This window comes from Symphalangus syndactylus, chromosome 2, assembly GCF_028878055.3.
Source record: "Symphalangus syndactylus isolate Jambi chromosome 2, NHGRI_mSymSyn1-v2.1_pri, whole genome shotgun sequence".
NCBI lineage: Eukaryota > Metazoa > Chordata > Mammalia > Primates > Hylobatidae > Symphalangus > Symphalangus syndactylus.
This window is the reverse complement of record NC_072424.2, coordinates 55680254-55688165: the sequence shown is the minus strand read 5'-3', so window position 1 is coordinate 55688165 and position 7912 is coordinate 55680254. Positions and strand designations below refer to the sequence as shown.

Here is a 7912-nt window from a genome sequence, read left to right as displayed (position 1 = left end):
AAACAAAATGAAAATTATAAAATGACTGATTAAGAATTTAAAATGTGAATTGTAGGGAAATTCAGTGAGAGCAAAGAGGAAGTTGAAAAGCAGCACAAAGACATTAGAAAAACAATTGAAAATATGAATGAAAAATTTACTAAAGAGATATTAAAAAAATTTCTGGAAATAAAAAAATTATTGAAATAATTACAAAATACTGCTGAAAGCTTTATTTATAAGCTAGGCAAAGCCAAAGAAAGAATTTCAGAACTTGAAGATAGGTCTTTCAAATTAACCCAGTCAGATAAAAATAAAGAAAAGAAAAATAAATGAACAAAGTCTTTGAGAAATATGGGATTTATGTAAAACAATCAAATTTATGAGAAAGAGTTGTTTCTGAGGGATTAAAAAAAGGTAAATAGTTGGAAAGAGTATTTGAGGAAATCATTCAGAACAATTTATCTGGTTTTGCTAGAGATTTAGACATTCAGGTGCAAAAAGCCCAGAGAAAAATAATTTGTAAGATGAACTTCACTAAGGCATATAGTCATCAGACTCTCCAAAGTTAATGTGAAGATAAATATCCTAAAAGAAGCAAAAGAGGCCAGGCGTGGTGGCTCACGCCTGTAATTCCAGCAGGCTGAGGCGGGCGAATCATGAGGTCAGGAGATCGAGACCATCCTGGCTAACACGGTGAAACCCCGTCTCTACTAAAAATACAAAAACTAGCGGGGCGCGGTTGCACAGGCCTGTAGTCCCAGCTACTACTGAGGCTGAGGGAGGAGGATGGCATGAACCCGGGAGGCGGAGCTTCCAGTGAGCTGAGATCCAGCCACTGCACTCCAGCCTGGGTGACAGAGCGAGACTCCAACTCAACAACAAAACAAAACAAAAAAAAGCAAAAGAGAAGCATCTAATAACTTACCAAGGAAATCCCATTAGACTAACAGTAAACTTTACAGCAACAATCTTACAGTCTAGAAGAGACTGGGGTCCTATTTTCAGTATTCCTAAAGAAAAATTTGTCAGCCAACAATTTTGTGTCCTGCTAAACTTAGCGCCATAAATTAAGGGGAACTAAAGTCTTTCTCATACAAGCAAAGGCTAAGGGAATTCCACACCATTAGACCATTCATACAAAAAAAAAAAATTTCAAAGGAGTTCTAAACATTGAAAAGAAAGGGCAATACTTGCCATCATAAAAACATGTGAAAGTAAAAAACTCACAGATCTTATAAAGCAGTTACACAATTGGAACTACACAGCATCTAGATAACAGTTAATATTATGACAGTAAGAAAACCTCAGATAGAAATATTAATCTTGAACATAAATGGACTAAATTTCCACTTAGCAGAAATACACTGGTGTAATAGATAAAACAAGATTTAAGAATATGTTGCTAATAAGAAACCCACAGAACTAGTAAAGACATTTGCAGACTAATAGTAAAGAGATGGAAAAAAGATATTCCATGCACACAGAAACCAGAAGCAAATGGGAGTAGCTTATATCAGAGAAAACATTTTAAAACCACAACAGTAAAATATTTTGTATATATATGTATATATATGTATATGTGTGTGTGTGTATATATATATATATATATATATATATATATATATATATATGCCCTCTACACCAGAGCACTCAGATTAAAAAAATAAATATTACTAGACCTAAGAAAAGAAATAGACAGTTATATAATAATAGTGGTAAACTTCAACCCTCCACTGACAGCACTGGATGGGTCATAGAAGCAGAAAGTCAACAAAGAATCTCTGGACTCAGATTGAACTCTAGATGAAATGAACATAACAGATATTTACAGAACATTCTATACAACAACAACGTAACATGCATTCTTCTCATCTGCACATGAGGTATTTTCCAAAATACATCAAATACTAGGCCACAAAGCAAGTCTAAATTAACTTTAAAATACCAGAATCATATCAAGTATCTTCTCAGATCCCAGTGGAATTAAACTAGAGATCAATACCGAGAAAAACTCTCAGAACTATACACAAAAATGGTAATTAAACAACTTAGTCCTTAATGATTTTCAGGTAAATGATACAATTAAGAAATAAATTAAAAAACAATTTAAATTAAAGAAAATAAAGACACACCATATGAAAACCTTTAGGATACAGCAAAAGCAATTCTAAAGAGGGAAGGTTATAACGTTAAATGCCTACATCAAAAACATAGAGAGGTCCCAAATTAACAGCCTAACATTATACCTCAAGGAACTGGAAAACCACAGTGAACCAAATATAAAGTTAGCAAAGGAAGAAATGACATACATTAGCGTAGAACTAAATGAAAGTGAGAACAAAAAACAAACAAAATGAAAAGTTTGTCCTTTGAAAAAATCAACAAAACTGATATATCACTAGCTAGATTCACCAAGAAAAAGAGAGAGGTGAATCAAATGACCACCATCATAAATGATAAAGGTGACATTAAAACAGATACCACAGATATAAAAATACTGTCAGAGACTACTATGAGCATCTCTATAAACACAAGCTGTAACACATAGAGGAAATTGACAAACTCCTGGATGCGTACAACCTTCCAATATTGAACTGGAAAAAATATAAATTCTGAACAGACCAATAATGATTAATAAGATTGAATTAGTAATAAAACTTCTCCCATCAGCAACAAAAAAAGCTCAGTACCAGATAAATTCACAGCTGAATTCTACCAGATGTACAATCCTACTGAAAATGTTCCCAAAAATCAAAGAGGAGGGAATCCTTCCTCACTCATTCTATGAAGCCCGTATCACCTTGATACAAAAGCCATGCAAAAACAAACCAAAAAAGAAAAAAGAAAACTACAGGTCAACATCCATGGTAAACATAGATGCAAAAACCTCAACAAAATACTAGCAAACTAAATTTAACAGCACATCAAAAAGGTAATAATACATCACAACCAAGTGCATTTTATTACAGTGATACAAGGTTATTTAAGCACACATAAATCAATAAATGTGTTGTCACATAAATAGAATGAAGGAAAAACTATATGATCATCTCAATAGAGGCAAAAAAGCATTTGATAAAGTTTATCATCTTTTCATAACAAAAACTATCAATAAACTAGGCATTGAAAGAATATACCTCAAATTGATAAAAGTCATGTACAAAAAACCCACAGTCAACATCATACTGAATGAGGAAAATTTGAAAGCATTAGTGCTGAGCACTGGAACAGACAATGATGACCAGTGTTACCAGTCTTATTTAATGTAGCAGTGTAAGTTCTATCTAGAGTAATCAGACAGGATAAATAAATAAAAGGCATCTAAATTGGAAAGGAGGAAATCAGGTTATCTCTATTCACTGATGATGTAATCATATACATAGAAAATACAAAGACTTCCTCCAAAAGACTCATAGATTTGATAAGTGACTTCAGTAGCGTTTCAGGATACAAAATCAACGTACGAAAATCAATAGCAATATTGATACACCAATAACATTCAAGCTGAGGGCAAAATTAAGAATTCAATTCAATTTATAATAGCTACAACAAATAAAATACCGAAAACACCTTTAACCAAGGACTTAAAATAGTTCTACAAGGAGATCTACAAAACACTGCTGACAGAAATCATACAGGACACAAAGAAATGTAGAAATATTCCTCACTAAGGGATTGGGAGAATCAATATCCTTAAGTTGGACATACTGCGCAAAGCTACCTTCAGATTCCACAAAATTCCTATCAAAATATTAACATCATTTTTCACAGAATTATAAAACATCTTAAAATTCATATGGAACCAAAAAAGAACCTGAAGAGACAAAGCAATCTTTAGCCAAAAAAAAAAAAAAAACAAAGCTGAAGGCATCACATTCACTAGACTATACTGCATCCAAGCCTTTAATAACCTAAATAGCATGATAATGGTATAAAAATAGACATATAGATCAATGGAACACAATAGAGACTCAAGAAATAAAGCCACATGTGTATAACCAACAGATATTGGGCAATGTTGACAAAAATACATGGTGCGGCGAGGAGATGCTATTCAATAAATGGTGCTGAAAAAACTGGATAGCCATATGCAAAAGAATAAAACTGAAGCCCTGTATTTCAACATATACAAAAATTAACTCAAGATGAATAACAGACTTAAATGTAAGACCTAAAACTATAAAAGTCTAAAAGAAAACTTAGAGAAAACCCTTTTGGACATTGGCCTAGGCCAAAAATTTACGACTAAATCCTCAAAAGAAAACACATCAAATCCAAAAATCTACAAATGGGACTTAATTAAACTATAAAGTTTCCATACAGCAAAAGAAGCTATTGACAGATTAAATAGACAACCTACAGAATGGAAAAAAAAAAGAAGTATTTGTGAGCTATGTATCTGGCAAAGGACTAATATCCAGATTCTTCAAGAAACTCAACTCAACAAGGAAAAAACAAGCCCATTAAAAAGTGGGTAAATAAAATGAACAGGTTTATTAAAAATAACAACAACAAGATATACAAATTACCAACACCTTATAAAAATGCTCAACATTAATAATTATCAGAGAAATGTAAAGTAAAACCATGAAGAGATACCACCTTATGCCAGTCAGAATAGCTATTTTTAAAAAGTCAAAAAACAACCATTGCTGGCAAGGATGCAGAGAAAGGGGAATGCTTATACTTTGTTGGTGGGAATGAAAATGTGTATAATTCTATGCAATACAGTATGCAGATTTCCCAGGGAATTAAATGTAGAGCTACCATTTGATCAAACAATCTAGTTACTGGGTATCTACCTGATGATTGAAAACCTACCTATTGGGTATTATGCTAATTACCTGTGTGACAAAATTATCTGTACACCAAACCCCAGGTGACACACAATTTATCCATGCAACAAACCAGCACGTGTACTCCTGAACCTAAAATAAAGGATGAGAAATAATTTCTACTAGCCACATTAAAAAATAATGATAAAAAGTAAACAAGAGAAATCATTATATCAAAAAGGCACCTGCACTTATATGTTTATCTCAGCCCTATTCATAATAGCAAAATCACGGAATTATTAAGTGTCCATCAACAGGTGATTGGATAAAGAAAATGTGGTATATATAGCATGGAATGCCACTCAGGCATTAAAAAAAGATAAGAACAACAGTAAAATAATATCTTTTGCAATGCCATCCATGGAAGTGGAGGTCATTACCTTAAGTGAAATAACTCAGAAAATCAAATAGTACACACTCTCACTTATAGGTAGAAGGTAAACAATAAGTACACATGAACACACAGAGTGGAATAATAAACAACGGATTTTCCAAAAAGAGGGAGGGTGGGATGGGGGTAAAGGCTGAAAAATTATCTATTGGATACGATGTTCACTAATTGGGTGATGGGTACATTAAATGCCCAGACCTCACCACTGTGCCAAATATCCATTGGATTTTATTCGTAGAGATTTAGAGGGTACAGGGCCTGGCGCGGTGGCTCACACCTGCAATCCTAGCACTTTGGAAGGCTGAGGCAGGTGGATCACCTGAGGTCAGGAGTGCGAGACTAGCCCAGCCAACATGGCAAAACTTCGTCTCTACTAAAAATACAAAAAAATTAACTGGGCATGGTGACGTGTGTCTGTAATCCCAGCCACTCGGGAGTCTGAGGCAAGAGAATTGCTTGAACCCGGGAGGCAGAAGTTGCAGTGAGCTAAAATTGCGCCATTGCACTCCAGCCTGGGAGACAGAGCGGGACTTCATCTCAAAAAAACAAACAAAAAAAAAAAGAGAGAGAAAGAGAGATTTAGGGGGTACAAGTGCAGTTTTGTTACTTGTACCCCCTAAATCTCTAAAAATAAGTAATAACAATAATTTAAAAAGAAGTGTCCTATCTCACGCCTCCTCAGTCTCATTTTTCTCATGTGTAAGAATGGAGGTCATCATGTTTTCTTTCAGGAGTTTGTGTGAGGAAAAAATATAAGAAAAATGATGCTTTTTACAGTCTTCTGACCTCTGAATATTTTGAATTATTATCCCTGGTGTGGTCTAAAAAATCCTCACGTCTTAAGTTCCAAATTTTTTCTAATATATATGAAGTTTCAGTATCCCAGATTATTTTTAATAATAAATAAATAAATATATGTTACTGCAGTTTGATTCTTCTTTAAATTCACACCTAAATTCTTTTTTTTCTTTGAAAACATGACAGAACACTATTTCTCTTTGAAAATATGGTAAAAATATAATGGACCTTTACAATGCATGTGCCCGTGTTTGTCTTCTACTTCAAACAGCAAGTTGAATAAGAAAAACATGGTTTTTAACACTCTATAGCAAATTTTACATTGTTAAAAGAGATATCTAATTATTGCTATATTATGTAATAATACAATATGTTTGTTATAGACATTGCTTGAAACGTTAAATAAGTGGCCTAAGCTTATTTAAAATTCCAATAAATATAAGTTGATGCTCCCCTTAAGGGCATGTTGAGAGATTAGTTTATAATTATTTGTAAATTTGGGTTGATAAAACAAATAGGCACTTTATACAGGCATGATAATATGACAGAACACTGAAAGTCTGATTCCAATGTATTTTTGCTTCACAGGGAAAGTATAATCACAAGTTGTATTTATATTCATTAACTAAGATGAGTTTGCAGACTTCACTAGTTCTAGTTACATGATTTTGCATGGCTATGTAATATGTAGCTAAAATAATACAATGTAAAAAACCCAAGTTGTGTTATGTGTGTGTATATACACATAAACACATAGCCATAAATATGTGAATGATTTTATAATTGCATGGGAATTCTGCTATATATATATATACATATACATACATATTTAATTTTATTATTTTAATCTTCAGAAAACCGTAGGTTTGCCATTACACAATCTGCTTGTTATTACAGCTATTTTAGGTGAGTTCATCATTTGATCTCCAATATATTTTTGATAAATGCCTGTGTACACAAGGAGTAATTGAATATAATCTGTGTTAAATTTTGATTATGAACTAGAATGTTTGAAATTCCGGGATATCATGACCTTGACAGGCTATGGTTGTTGTACTAAGCAAGTAAGTCCCAGGAGGTGTTCCAGTGACTCATTTGAATCTCACACATACTTATCACTCCTGCATTGTGTAATAGGAATCCTGGCCCTTTATGAAAACTAGGGATAATTACTTCTGCCATCATTGTTACTCTTTTATGTTCCTGTTGAGTATAGCATGAGGAGCCAAAAACGATTAGTTATCAGTCCTGGATTTAGACCTAGGTTCTTTGAGACCCTGCTCTTGTCCTCTGAAGACGTGATCATTTTACTTGTAGTTACCTGGACTTTCAGAATTACATAGACTGCGCTTCAAAGAAAGCACATATTTCCAAGTCTGTAAGGAGGCTTTCGGTGAGAATGACCAATTCTGTTTTCAATGGTTCCTGATCCTAGTCACTCTTATCTCTCAGCATCAAATAAGATTATTAGTTTAACATAGGTACCACATTTTGAAAAACAGTGCTCTAACTTTCCTAGATATTGTTCCCAAATTAGAATTTTAACTGAGTCTTTAAAAATCTATTCCAATGATATATTATGATAGCATCTTCTGAATGATACATAATAGGGCAAGTAGATCCTTTGGTTCAGGATGCATTCTTGTACCTTATTTACCACAATGTTAGATTTTTGATCTGAGGTGATGTTTTGCAGGATTTAATTTTGTTAATTCAGATATTCTGTGGTGATTCTATACGTGGTGTTCACAGAGCAAATGTTTTCCGGAAAAGGGAAATGCATACCTAGAACACATACTAATCTCATTCAGACAAATGATTAAGATCTCAAGTTGAAAGTAGTCAGATATAATTCTTTTCCACAAAGTGCCTGGTTGATCTATTCAAGGGATTTGACATTGAAGGT

The 7912-nt window shown here is 33.4% G+C and overlaps 1 non-coding gene across 1 annotated transcript; it reads right to left on the bottom strand.

The window, feature by feature from the left end:
- Positions 1-6854: 6854 nt before the first annotated feature.
- LOC129478175 (small nucleolar RNA SNORD65) lies at positions 6855-6927 on the bottom strand. Its single transcript, XR_008656329.1, has one exon. It is a non-coding gene; the product is annotated as a small nucleolar RNA SNORD65 (small nucleolar RNA).
- Positions 6928-7912: the final 985 nt, after the last annotated feature.